The sequence below is a fragment of the Kogia breviceps genome, chromosome 9 (genome assembly GCF_026419965.1).
Source record: "Kogia breviceps isolate mKogBre1 chromosome 9, mKogBre1 haplotype 1, whole genome shotgun sequence".
In the NCBI taxonomy this organism is placed as follows: Eukaryota; Metazoa; Chordata; class Mammalia; order Artiodactyla; family Physeteridae; genus Kogia; species Kogia breviceps.
The window spans coordinates 73,869,325-73,884,311 of record NC_081318.1 but is presented as its reverse complement, the minus strand read 5'-3'; positions in this window follow the sequence as shown (position 1 = coordinate 73,884,311).

Here is a 14,987-nt window from a genome sequence, read left to right as displayed (position 1 = left end):
GAAAGTAAAAAATTTAGATTAACAATTGGTGATTCTCTCTGCATAGGTATAATTATTCTTTTCCATTATTTTCTACTTTCCCAGGAACCCACATTATACATATTGATACCACTTTGGATTTCTCTTTTCTTCCTATTCCACATGTTTGTAAAGCCCATTGCTTAAGCTCTGCAATATCTTTTCAATACATCTTCCCCACTCCCTTTGCATTGCTGCCTCCCTAATTCCTCCCTTAATATTGTTCACCTGGACTATGACAATTGTTCCCTGTCTGTTCTGCTCACAACACTCATTCGTTCATCTGACATGCGTAATAGGCTCCCATTATGTTCCACTTGGGGCTACAGCAGCAAACAACAGCAATACCTTGTCTTCAGAGCCTCCGTCGTTGTATAGAGAGACAAACTAAACAACCCCTTCTCTCTCAATCCTTCTAGGACACAAGAATCAAGTTTCTAAAAATCATGATGGTAATTATGTCACCACTTAAAAACTTTTGGTGAGTTTGCACTCTGAAGTTTAAGATGCTTCATGGACTTAAAGTCCCTTTCTAGGACAATATTCCCCAACCACCTCCATTTTTTTCATTTGGTTGAGAAAACTCTGAAACATTACCCGTTCACAAACAACCCTAGTGCTTCCTGCCCACCCCCCTCCCTCCTTTTTCTCAAGAGCTGTTCTTTCTACAGTGCCATGCCAGATGGTCCCCAGATGCTCACGTCCTATATACACACCTTGTACTGTCCCCCCACCCCCACCTCACAGAACCTGTGAATATGCTGGGACGTCACTCTCGTCGTTAGGTTACTCATCAGTTGACTCTGAGTTAGTCAACAGGGAGATCATCTGGATGGGGCTGACCTAATCAGGTAAGTGCTGAAGCGGGGCTGGGCCCTTCTTCATCTCAATCCTGCTGGTCTCCAAGCAGCAAACTCATGTTGTAGAGGGAACCACACGGCAGGGAATGGTGAGTGGCCTCTAGGAGCTGAGAATGACCCCTAAGTGGCAGCCAGTGAGAGAGCGGGGAATAGGTCCTACAACTGCAAGGAACTAAATTCTGCCAACGACCTGCCTGAGCCTAGCTGAAGGGCCCAAGCCCTGGATGAGACTGCAGCCCAGGCTAACACCTTGATTTCAGCCTAATGAGATTCTGAGCAAAGGACCCAGCTAACCCTGGTCCTGATCCACAGAAACTGTGAGCTAATAAACTGGTCATGTTGTAAGCAGCTGAATGTGTGGTAATTGGTTAGGCTGCTATATAAAACTAAAACTCCAATTTTACTTGGAAATATCCTCCCATTCACCAAGACCCTGTTTAAATGTTTATCTTTTTTGATGTTTGCCCTTATTTCCCCCCATCCAAAAGTGATCTTTCTAAATTTCTATAGGATCTTGTTTCCCCCTTAGGGCACTTCCTACTTTTATTACAGCTGTTGGTGTATGTCTTATTTCTTGTTCTGAATTGTGGATTCCTTGAGAGCAGGGATGGTTTTCCTTATGTACATATGCATATGTTTCGTAGAAGCATTGAACCCAGTATCCACTTAGGCCATCTAGGAAATATTTCTCAGGGATCTAAGAGTTAACAGAGCTTCAGTCTTCAGCTTCACACTCATTTTTTTTTGTGCTTGTGAGCAGCTTCATGTGACTTAGCACAAGTACAGAATTGTGTGACCTGACCCTCCCTAAAACTGTCATGCAAAAGGCTAATTCTTTTGTCAAAGAGTAAACAACATGCAAGTTCAACATATTTAAAATCCAGAGTTGAAGGTCCTTAAAAACAGATTTATGAGTTAAGAAATTTGAGGATAAGCAAGGTAGCATTTAGAGCCACCCAGGACACCGTGATGCTTGCTGTCCAGAGGCGAGGTCAGGGGCAGCAGTTGTCATCCACACATGCCACTTCCTATTCCCTAACCTCACAGTTTCTCTCACCAGTGGGTACTCAGGTGGGTTGAAATAAGAAATAATGAGGAACCCAGGCTCGGAAAAGAGCTTCCCCAGGCAGTGGAAGCATTACGGCCAGAGTTGGTTAATTGAAATCATGCATCGAACTAAGTTGCCACTCTGATGCGATCTGACAAAAATGATCATAGGATAAAATTGCCTCTTGCTGACCCCCACCTATCTTACATTTCAACTTGCAGCAAGATTGAAGCAAACTGCTCCAATTTACTGCTCCCGACCTGCTGATAATGGACACTTTGCAGTGCACTCTCCCTTCATTACTGCTTAGGTCAGGGCTGTTAACAGGGACTCTTGCCACTTTTGACAGATAGTCACTACCAAGATGAATGGCGGTAGCCACATGACCACTTAGGACCAGGCCTTCCCTCTCCAGCACCTTCAAAATGCCTTTAAAAAAATAAAATAAAATAAAAGACCACACTTCACTGTTTAACTCTTTATTAACTAGGAGAATCAATAGAAACCAGGCAACTGTGACCTCCTGATTCCTTTAGTGTAGAGCTGCAACTATTTCAAAGAAACCACTTAACAGCATTTGAAAAAGAAACTTTCTAGCGAAGCTGTCTTTGTACATTCTATTCTATTGGGAATGGAAACTGGGCTGTAAATTGAGTTCCTCCGCATAGGGATGGAGCGATTCACCCAAAGTCTCAACTGTGCTAAATCTTAAGAAGAAGTGGCTGCATTTCTGAGTTTAAAGGGGCTTACTTAAGAATAATTTTAAAAAAATGTTTTTAGAGAAAATAGGCTATTTTAAATATCACACAGATGAATGGAACCCATCAACAGCCTGGTACTCCATCATTTCAATTATTCATAAACAGCCTTTCATGAAGAACTTTTTACCACCTACATTTCTAAGTTATTCTACTTATATTTATAGAGAAAAAAAAAGATGGGAGAGCGATGCATGTATCTTTCTGTGCTATTTTAATAGACACCATAGATTAGATAGTAAGTGCTTAACAAATAAGTTCTAAGAGCAAGCTAAAGGGGGATAATGTTTTATGTTCCTTAAGGCTTCTAACTTAAATCTGTATATAAACTGTGTACAGACTTCATATAGAATGCTTTAGTTTTTTATCTAATTCCTGACCCATGCATTCATCTTTGCATTTGACAGTCAAATGAGCTCTCACAACCCTTATTAGATTTACACTGCATTGTCTAATTCACTTTGCCTCATGAAATTAGATGAACTATTAAATACCATAATCTGTTATCCACCATTAAAATTAATTGATTTTCATGTCACTTTAGAACTAATGAATTATCTAGAGATAGTCTCATAAAGTACAAAGCATAGTGGGAAAGCTCTTTTATTCCCCATCATTTCTAGTAAGTGTGAACAGTCCTATACTTTTGCTAGTTTGTCTCTCAGCAGAAATCTCAAAAACAGAGCTGTATCAATAATTACACTTCATGGGTAAGAGCCACATTTATAAAAAAGGTTTCAAAGATGTGGATGATGTGATGCCTAATATTGCTCTGGGAGAGGTTTGTCATATGGAAGGATATTTCCAGATACAGTATGGCGTTGCCATCAGGAAAATAGAATTGAAATGGACATGCTGTTAAACAGAAACAAAATCCTACCAAATAGTAATAGTCCTAAAAATAAATACAAGAGTAGTATTTGTGTTGCCTGAAAAAATCTTATTTGATATTTCAGTTCAAAGATTGCATAGCTATATTACAATAATAACTCATGGTTATAGAAAATTTATTATGTGCCAGGCACTCTGTCAAGCATTTTTAACAAGGATTGTTTTATTTAATCCTCAAATGCTCCCATGATACGGGCTTTATTTTTACCCTCATCTCACGGGTAGGGAAACTGAGGCTGAGAGAGAATAAGCACCTTGTTCAAATTCACATAATCAATAAATAAGGAATTGGGATATGAATCAAAAGCAGTCTTACTCCAAAGTCAGGCTCCTAACTGTTATACTTTGGGGCCTCTTACTTCTGTAATATCACTGTATCACTTGGCACGGATGGTATGAGAGGCCACTGTTATCCATTAATATTTATTAATATAATCCTTTCACTTGTAAATTGGTTCATTCAAGGAAAGAAAAAGCTTGCTTTTTAAAATGATCTTCCACTTTTAATAAAATTGCTCCATGTGAATTTTAACAAACTTAACAAAGCTCTGTGTTTAATGGCACTATTTTCCCCCATTGCAACATTAAAAGTGGGCAGCCGGGCTTCCCTGGTGGCGCAGTGGTTGAGAGTCCGCCTGCCGATGCAGGGGACGCGGGTTCGTGCCCCGGTCCGGGAAGATCCCACATGCCGCGGAGCAACTAAGCCCGTGAGCCGTGGCCACTGAGCCTGTGCGTCCGGAGCCTGTGCTCCGCAACGGAAGAGGCCACAACAGCGAGAGGCCCGCATACCACAAAAAAAAAAAAAAAAAAAAAAAAAAAAAAGATAAAAAGTGGGCAGCCAGGTATACTGTACATCCACATATACTGAAGAAACCTTGCGAGGTGGGTTCAAAGGAGGACCCAAATCATCCCTGGCTGAATGGGGGGACAATGTGTTCTGGTTTGCCTGGGACTCTTCTGGTTTTTGCTAGTGGTCCCAACATAATTATTAACAGAACCCCCTTTTATTCTCAATATTGCCCCAGTTTGGATAATAAATTAGAGAGTTACCTTAATCTCAGGGGAGACGTTTTTCTGCTTATTAGTGAATTCAACCATAAAACACCTCCATCAATCTCATGGAGCTGAACAGGTTGCTACCCGAGTGAGCTTTAAAATATTTCCAATCTGCATGCTGGAGCATCAAAAGGAGTAGATAGACCTGCTACATCAGCCTCCTTCCTCACCCTTTTCTACTATTTCCTTTCTTTATTTGGTCACCGTGATGGCTTTTTTGGTGTGTAAGCTTGGCTAGGCTACCACTCTCAGTTACTCAAACACTAATCTAGGTGTTGTTTTGTAGATGTGATTCAAGTCCTTAATCAGGTGACTTTAACGAAGAAGATTCTAGAAAATCTGGGTGGGCCTGATTCAATCAGCTGAAATGCCTCAAGAGCAAGCAGAGGCTTCTCTGAAGAAATTCCACCTGTGGACCCAAGAGCTCCAGCGTGACCGTCTGCCCTAAGGATTTCAGACTTGCCTCCCAGCCCCGCTTCAACTGCGTCAGCAAATTCCTTGCAGTAAATCTCTTCATACTATAGTATCTCCTACTGGGTTTGCTTCTCTCATTGAATCATACTATAGTATCTCCTACTGGGTTTGCTTCTCTCGTTGAAATCCTGACTGATACAGTCCCTAGTGCCTGTTGAGTCTTGCGTCAAATCCTTCGCATGGTCTTCCAGATTCCTTTAACTTCATGCCTACATAACGCCCATCTCTCTCGTTCTTAGCCTGATAAATGCTCCTAGAGCACTACTCCCATCTTTTAGCATCTAATCCTTATCAACGGCTAATATGCCCCAGGCACACTGCTAGGCACGGAGGATACAAAGAGGAACAGAGCACAGTCTGTTTCCCAGGGTCTCACCACCATGTCACTCCCCAGCACAAAACTTGCAAAGTCCCCCCATCCCCCCAGTGCCCGAAGGACAACGGAAATGACTCAGCCTGGCAAAGCAGACCCTGCTGACTTTAATCTGCCTCACGGGATTCAGATCCCACAAGTGCCTAAAGCGTGAGCCTGACTGCTCTCCTCATGGCCCCCAACAGGGCCGACCGACGTCTGTATTTCCTGCGGCTTCACTGTAAAGTTTGTGCTCTGTTAACAGGGAGTAAAACCTGGCTATTGAAAGCAGAATGATTACAGAGAATTCATTACTTACAAAATCGCTGGAAGGGCTGGAGACATGGGCTCCCGACAGGTCCTTCAGGAACGGCTCTCAGAATCACACCTCTGAAGTGGCCCATCGCGGAAGCTGCCTGCTTTGCCACAATCAGGAAGGTGGAGAACCCACTGGATTTGTTAACTGGAACTTTCATCTCAGGGTCAGGAAGCTGTTGCTTGTCACTACTGCCCCATCTTCCTCTCAGCGCCCAGCAAGCTAGTGGCTGGTCACTGAGAAACTGCTGCAGGAAACCCAGCATCTCCACGAGGCCACTTGCCCGCAGAAAGCTGGAGAAGCGGCAGGAAGATGGCTTCCATTGTGCGTCTGCCTCTCAAGTCCGGTGCGAGAGCATCTAATTGGCACTCAGGACTCCAGCTGCAAGGGATTCTGGAACACAAGGCATTTAGCTTCCCAGCTGCTCGCAGTACAGTAAAGCTCGGCAGAAGCAGGTTAAAATGGATGCTGAGTGCCACCCACATTTTCCACCACGGCTGGTTTTCATCTAACCTGGAAAGTTTGCATGCCTGTCCTACTTAAATAAGGATTATTGACTTTAATAAAAAGCCTTGGTGTGCTTAGAACTTAGCATAATTCCCAGTACAGAGAGGTATTTCACAGATATGTTGAATGGATGAATGAATGAAACACAACAGTAATTCATCAATTTATTGACACAATCACAATTATAAATTGTAATTTAAGTGTCATAAGTAAAACTTTCCCAGCAGATTATAAGAACTATATCCCATATACTGCCCAGTACAACATTTGCAAGTGGAAGGCACTCAATATATATTTCTTGAATGAGTGGAGGGATAAATACAGTGCTATCAGAGAATAGAGTCTGATATGCTTTTCTCAAGTAGACCTGCATAACCAGCATTAATGTTTCTCTAGGGCACTAAGTCATTAGACTGGAGGGTAATATTTAATTTTCCATATTATAGAAGCTCATGATATAAATATTGCCTCTATGTTGATATGTTTTGTCTCCCAAGAATTATTTTCATTGGGTGCCTCCTCCTAAAAATTGCAGCCTAGTGAGAACAAATTAATTCCATACAAACATGATATAATTTTCTGAACAAATAATACGCTTCATTTCCAAAGACTAATGGTAAAGAAGATTTATATAATATCACACTCCTGATCACTTATATTTGCAGTGAGGAGAAAGGCAGATAAAGCCTAAGGGAGAGAAGTTGGGGCATCATTAGATGTAATCATGGTGTTATGGTCTGAACGTTTGTGTCCCCCCCAAATTCATATGTTGATATACTAATGCCCAATGTGATGGTACTAGGAGGTGAGGCCTTTGGGAGGTGCTTAGGTCATGAGGGTGGAGCCCTCATGAATGGGATTAGCGTTCTTATAAAAGAGACCCCAGAGAGCTCCCTAGTCCCTTCTGCCACATGAGGACACAGTGAGAAGTCTGAGGCCTGGAAGAGGGCCCTCATCCAACCACACTGGCATCCTGATTTCAGACTTACGGCCTCCAGAACTGTGAGAAATAAATTTCTGTTGTTTATAAGCCACCCAGTCGGTGGTCTTTTATTATAGCAGCCGGAACGGACTAAGACACATGGCAAACAAAAAAAACTGCAGGAAAGATGGCCTTTGCATAGATGGGATAAAGTTCTACAAGAGAGAATTGTTAGAACGCATTTTATTCCTCTGAAATCTGTCCCCACATACATGGGGTGCTTGTCATGTACATTGTGCCTCTCAAGCAACTTTCCATAAACTCAAAGAAAGATGCTTTGGAATTGGATAATTTGACATCTGTACTGCAGGCACTATAATGAGAAGTTACGTGATGTGCGGCCCACAGGAGAGCAGGCAGTGCTGCATACACACTGTCTGTACTTACAAAATGCCCCAGGTATCCACCTATGGGTTGGTGAGTTATTACTGGAAAGACAAGTTTACTGTATCATTCTTCACGTTAAGTTAGGGATATCACTATGTTTTCAAGAAGACTTCCTTAGAAACCATCAGTAATTAAAGTTATTTGAATTAAACAGTTTATCTTTCTTTTCTATTAAACTGAAGCTGCTATAATATACACATTTTCCAAAAGATAACCTGGTTGAGAAATTTTCCTTGTAATAACTCACCTCATGAATATATATTTTTAACATCTTTATTGGAATATAATTGCTTTACAATGGTGTGTTAGTTTCTGCTTTACAACAAAGTGAATCAGTTATACATATACATATGTTCCCATATCTCTTCCCTCTTGTGTCTCCCTCCCTCCCACCCCTCTAGGTGGTCACAAAGCACCGAGCTGATCTCCTTGTGCTATGCAGCTGCTTCCCACTAGCTATCCACCCTACGTTTGGTAGTGTATATATGCCCATGCCATTCTCTCACTTCCTCATAGTTTACCCTTCCCCCTCCCCATATCCTCAAGTCCATTCTCTAGTAGGTCTGTGTCTTTATTCCTGTCTTACGCCTAGGTTCTTCGTGACCTTTTTTTTTTTTCTTAGATTCCATATATATGTGTTAGCATACGGTATTTGTTTTTCTCTTTCTGACTTACTTCACTCTGTATGACAGACTCTAGGTCCATCCACCTCACTACAAATAACTCAATTTCATTTATTTTTATGGCTGAGTAATATTCCATTGTATATATGTGCCACATCTTCCTTATCCATTCATCTGTTGATGGACACTTACGTTGCTTCCATGTCCTGGCTATTGTAAATAGAGCTGCAATGAACATTTTGGTACATGACTCTTTTTGAATTATGGTTTTCTCAGGGTATATGCCCAGTAGTGGGATTGCTGGGTCGTATGGTAGTTCTATTTGTAGTTTTTTAAGGAACCTCCATACTGTTCTCCATAGTGGCTGTATCAATTTACATTCCCACCAGCAGTGCAAGAGTGTTCCCTTTATGAATATTTTTATAACAATATGCCAGGCTCACCTTTAAGACTCTATCTCAGGGTTTCCTAACTGTGGCACTCAGAGCATTCTGTTTCAGATAATTCTATGTGGGGTGGGGGGATTCTGTGCTGTGCACTACAGGATGTTTAACAACATCCCTGATCTCTGTCCACTAGTAGCCAGTAGCAAATCCCTTCCCCCTCTTCTCCCCACCCCACCTCAATTTGTGATAATCAGAACTATCTCTAGTCATTGCCAAATGTCCCCTGGCGGGCTATGCTTGAGAATCACTGCTCTAGCTCCTCAAGGTCAAAGTTTTTGGTGATCAAAGAGCTGTTGCTAGAAATCAGAACCACCAAGGCTATATCTGGCTAGATCTTAGAGAAAACCATTATTTCGTGTGTGTGTGTGTGATGTAAGACACAGCATGGTTATTTAAAGCAGTTTACAGTGACTCAAAACACAAATTTTCCCATTATTTTAGAAAGATGAATGTGAGGTGCCTGGCACCCACCACTAACCCCTGTTTTTCTGTACTAGATTATTCTATAATCATAGGTGTCACAATATTTGGAATTTACATTTCAATACTTCAACAAAGTTTTATTAAACTTCCTTCATTTTGACTCAGTTAAAACTGAGCTAACTCAGTGTAGTGAGAGTCAGCTGATCTTTCAGGCTTACATAGAAGGAGCACACCACAAAGCTTGCAGGAGGCCTGGCCTTATTTTATACCAGAAGAGAGATGTATTTAAGTTGCATTTTCATGCCTTTGCTTCTCTAGCTCCTGAAATGGATAAAGGCTGGCGTGGGGCAGGGGGTCTGTCATGTAGCTTTAACAAATGTGCAGTGGGCCAGAGTGACTGCCCTTAAAGGGACAGGGCTGTTCAAGTGAGATTTTCCCTAATGGCGCTTGGGCAAATTCCACATTGGTCATGTCTTTGTGGCAGTGTTCTTGGTGGCTCCAGCCAAGATCTTCTGACTTGCCCTCTTCTACCTTTTGCCCAGTCCCAATCTCTTTGTATTTTGGGTTTCCTGTCCCAAAGAAGACCTCACATCCTGAATCTCTGTCTCTTCCTTTTAAAACATGTGCCTCTCTGTTGTTTAGAGAATGTCCTTAGGTTTTCAAAAATCCATTCTCAACTATATGTCACATGAGTACAAGGAACCTGTATTTTTTCAATCCTTCCCAAGCTAAATTTGAGCTCAGCAGCACAAACATTCCCTAATTGCTACCTGAGAGCGCGGTCACTGAGAAGGTGAGGACAGGATCAGCCAGAGGTTACTGATGTTTCCTTTGTGCTAGAAATGCCTTCCATACCCACGGACCACTGGTAATACACCTGAATGACCCAACTGCTTCCTTTGCAGCAACTACAGAAGCAAGAAGCTCCTTCCTGTATATGTCCTGAGCTGGGCTGAAGCAGTCCATGACTTTCCGGATTCCCTAGGGCTACCAGGCAGTGGTTAATATTCCAGTAAATTCTTGATCTCTGCAACAATGCTCACATTCTTCTGGGTGGGGAGTGGCCTGTTCCATGACACTGAGCACAGGTGACCCACTGCATCTGACTGATCATCATATACCCCAGGGAGTTCCTGAAAGAATCAGGTAACAGAGCAAACCCTGAAGTGGGCAAAGGCAACACTGGAGCATCTCTGCCCCACTCCATCATCAGCAAAGCCATTTGTGGTTCCTTCATGGACCTCATATTGCAGACTGTCTTGCATGAAAGAATTTAAGGGATCAAGTTTGTCTTTAACTCATTGAGCTATCTAAAGGAGCCATGAAGGTGAGCATGGGTCCATAGGGAAATGAAGCTATAGGTTAGTAAGATTACACACATGCCTGCCACCTATTGCTTTGTGTTTTCAGGGCCTCAGCTAAAACTTATTCAGAAAGAGTCCCACGTTAGCACACTGCTATAGTTATACAATAAAGAACAAATTGGTCTAAAATTGCCTTGGCAAACTCCAGGCTTCAAAGCCAAGAGATCTGTGATACCCAATTGTCTTTGGCAACAAGAGTTTTATGTTCACATTGGCTACAGGGTGCCGGAAACAAGGGAATATGATCCTTTATAGCCTCTGATGCCAAAGACCTTCAAAGTGAGCCTCACAGCAGAGGAGTCATGAGAAATGACTCCCATGGGTGATGAGAATTTATCCAGTTGGAGATGTGCTGGGGAGGGGAAAGGCATGGATTTTTGTGGATTGGGGAATCACCTATGTTGCTTTCTGGATGGGTTTGAGAGTTACTGACCTAGAAGTAATACTGGGAAGTGAAATACCTCCAAACTCCTTTCAACTAAATCCTCCTTAGATGGATAGGAACTAAACAGAAACCAGGTCCGTGGCTTCCTTATACCTTATATTCATGAAACTCCTCTCCATGAATCCTTTACTGGAACAAGTTCTTAGGTTAACCTGGTGAGGTATTCCCTCAGCAAGTATTTATTGGCACCTACTAAGTTCTACGTGCTGGAGATACAGCAGTGAAAGAAACAGACCAAATTACCCTCGTGGAGCTCACATTCTAATTAGAGGGCTAATAAGATCCAGTGTTTTAAGATCTTACTGTGGGTCAGATATGGTTTTAAGCACTTTACCGTATTGTCTCAATCCTGACTACCACCCTGTAATGTAAATATTATTATTATTTCCATTTTTCAGGTGCAGAAACTGAGGCTCCATGAGTTGAATTACTTGTCTAGACACCTTGGCTCTAGAGTCAGCCATCTCCATCACTCTCTCATCTCTCAGATAAGAGAATGAACTTAATAGCAGGAGACATTATGACGGCAATGTCAAGCTGTTCAGTATGGGTTTGGAGACTTTGGTGCCAGTGTTGTAATGCCTAAAAGCAGTCCTTTAATGGGGCAGTAAAAGTGGCTGTCTACTCACGCATGCTGTGCCTATGTCCATGAGGCTGAGATACAGAACAAGCTCCCTTGTTCTTTCTCGATCCAGGCCAGACTGCACCTGCTCTGCTTCTGTGAGTTCCTGTGAAACTCTTGACCAGAGAACCTGATCTGTTCATTCAGTGTTCAAGGAGTCAAGTTTTTGTTCCTGAAGCCCAGTCTCAGTCAAGACTCCCTCCACCAGAGAACCTGTTTATCAGGAAGAAGTAGCATGGCGGCACAGAAAAGTTTTATGTCATGAAGCTCTCAGTGAAAGAGTCCAGGGGTGAACAATACACAGCTAAACAATGAACAGTTGCAGTGACAGGTTGATAAAAATAGATTCCTCTGTGCAACAACAAAGCCACCCAAACATATACACACACACTTATCCATTTCATACCCAATCGTAACAACGAAAATGGCCACACAAAGCCAGATGTATAAGTTTGCAGTGAGAACAAAGGCAGCTATAAATATTCCAAGGAGCCAATAAAAAGAAGATGAAGAAGAAAAAAAAAAAAAAAACAGGAGTGGTTAGCTCTCCAATGTAATGGGCTCCATAAAAGCTTTTATTGTTAAGAGCGTTACTTTACTAAGAGCTATATGAAGAAAGCTGAATGAATGTGAAAAATTGCATGCAATAACCCGAGCTGAAAGATGATTATCAACCTCTGAGTCCTGTATTTTGGAGCAAGTCAGTGCTGCTATTAGAAGATTGCCATTGTAGTTAAAGAAAAGCTTGTTTTGTACTTTTCTCCCCCTTCTGGGTAAACAGAAAGTCAATATAGGCTTCTCCTCTGTGCTAGTCCATTTATTTGAACAATTATTTTAAAGATGTAATCCAATCTCACTGACTCACCAAAAGTATAACTCCTGTGAACTTTTCCAGCAGAGTTCTGCACACACAACTTGCTAAATCAAGAACAGTTATTTCCAGCCAGCATTCCCTCCCTCCCCACCTGCCCTTCACCCCCCATCCCACCCCATTCTCTAGCCATCTGTTTGTTTTGCTGTTGGCTGTTAACAGGATAGTGGGTGACATTTAAGGGAGATGACCCATCTTCACTTCAACCGTTCAAAGGCTAGCCAACAAGAATTGTAGAAATTGGAAAACTTAAATTTTGTTGGACAATATTCTCTTAGGCTATCAGTGTGGTTTTCCTGTATTCTCAGTCTGAAGGACCCTGCTCTGTCCTTTTCTGGGTGGACAGAGGCAGTACAACCTTCCAAAACATTAGCGTCAGAGGGAAAAAAGTGGTAATTTAGAAGATAAGCAGATAATACTGTTGAGCAGATGTTAATGGTTGATGTTTCTGAAATCCCATTTTATGTCATTAATATATTCTGGGGATAATCACTGCTGTATTATTGCTTTGAGTTAATTTGATGGGGAGTTGTCAAAGTTCCAGTTACACATGTAGAACAGGTAACAATGTGGTATAAACTCTTGGGAAGGTCCAAATAAAATCGGGACTAAACTCATTAGATCAGAAATCAGGAACATGGCTTGAGCACCATTTTAAAAAACTCTCCTAAACGTTTCAAATATATTTAGTTAGAATATGTGGTAACTTTCTTTTCACAGATGATATAATCAGCAAATTAGATTTCAATAACTGGCACCTTTGACTTGCTTTTGAAGTGGCAACCTGGCTTTTCCTCCCCACCTAGAGAACACTCTAGGACTCCCTGCCATTCCCAGTCCTCACATGAGTCCAAGCAAGTGAGCCTGAAGCTTAAAGTTCATTAGTTCCCTGGGAAGTCCACCTTTGACTGGTTGCCTTTTGTTGCATGAACTAGGATAATGGCAAAAATACAGAATTCATATACACCTTCCATGTGGTTGAAAGTATGTGGGAGGGAGACTGATAAAAACGGTCCATGCTGTTGATTTCTCTTTGAAACAAGCACATAAGAGGATGCGTGAATGGAGTTTGATATAAAGTGAAGTGGAGAAGACTCTTGTTTACCATGAGTACTTAGTCAACTAGGAGAGGGGCACAGTAAGGGAGAAGGGCAGCAAGCAGTCCTGACTAGATTAATCAGCTCTATCAAGCAACACAGCTCCTTTCTTCCTCCCTCTGGTATCCAATCCATGTGTCCTTTGCAGGTCATCTGAGCAAGTATTTTGAGTATCCTCGATATATTTTGAAGGTAAAACCAATAGGATTTACTAAATGTCTGAATATGTGATATGATAGAAAGACAGGAGTCAAGGATGACTCAAACATTTTGACCTGGGCAGCTAGAAAGATGGAGTTGCTACTTACTGAGGGGATAGCTGGGGAGACAGAGACAGGGTTGGGAGAGAGGAATTCGGTTTAGGACATGTTTAATCTGCAGAGGAAAATATCCATTAGGCATTTGGACACACAAATCTGGAGTTCAGGAAAAATGGTAGGCTAGTAAATGCTTAACAACTAGCTTTCTGGGGGGAAAAAAAAATGAGAGGTCCAATATATAGTAGTGTTTGCCAATTTCTTTGGTGTAAATACTTTACCATGGCTGAGTTCTGGTTACCAAGGTGAAGTCGCTGTCACTGAATGCAGGGTTAGGAAGACATGTGCTCTTGTGAGCCCAGGCGATCTGGCTTAGATGCATCACTGGGAATAGAGACATATAATTGGAAGTCACCAGCATGTATAAAAGTCGTGAGACTGAATGATGGCACTTAGGGAGTGAATATAGATAAACAGAAGATATTAACAAACTGAGCTATAGGCACTCCAACATTAAGAGTTTGTCAAATGATAAAGAATCAAAAAAGAGATATCAGAAGGAAACCAAGAAAGGGTTTCAAGAAGGAGGGAGTTGTTATCTGTCCAAAGCTACTGATGGGCCACATAAGATGAGGACTTAAAAGAGGCCACTGGGTTTGACACCATCACCTGGACAGCAGCAGCCTCGGTGGAGTGGAGGGAACAAAGGCCTAGCATGTCTCATCCTCACCTTCTCAAAATAGCAACACCTGGAGGCAGGGGTGGCTTTGGCAGCTGAAACCCCTATTCAAATCTTTAAAATGCACTTTGGGCCTTTGAATTAGAGTAGATTTCAAAATCACATGGTGTCAGGACTGGAAAAAAATCCAAGACATCTCTTGGCTCAAGGTGGCTCAAAGCCTTAGGAGGAAAGAGAGGAGGGGACCAATCTGTGTTCAATAATTCGAGAAGGTATTTTAAAATCTACACAAACCTCTAGTCATTGTAATTGCCTGTTGTTTCAGGTGACTGTGAATAGAAATCAGGGCCTTTTATCCAGGTTCACTGACCAACACCCCATTTCTTTAACACTGCAGAGATTGTAGAAAAGTTTGGGAGGACAATTTTGTTCTTCCTTAGAGCCTGAGTGTGTGTTTCTGGCTCCTGATCTATTCTACTTGTTTTATCTATTTATTGGTTCTCATTCTTCT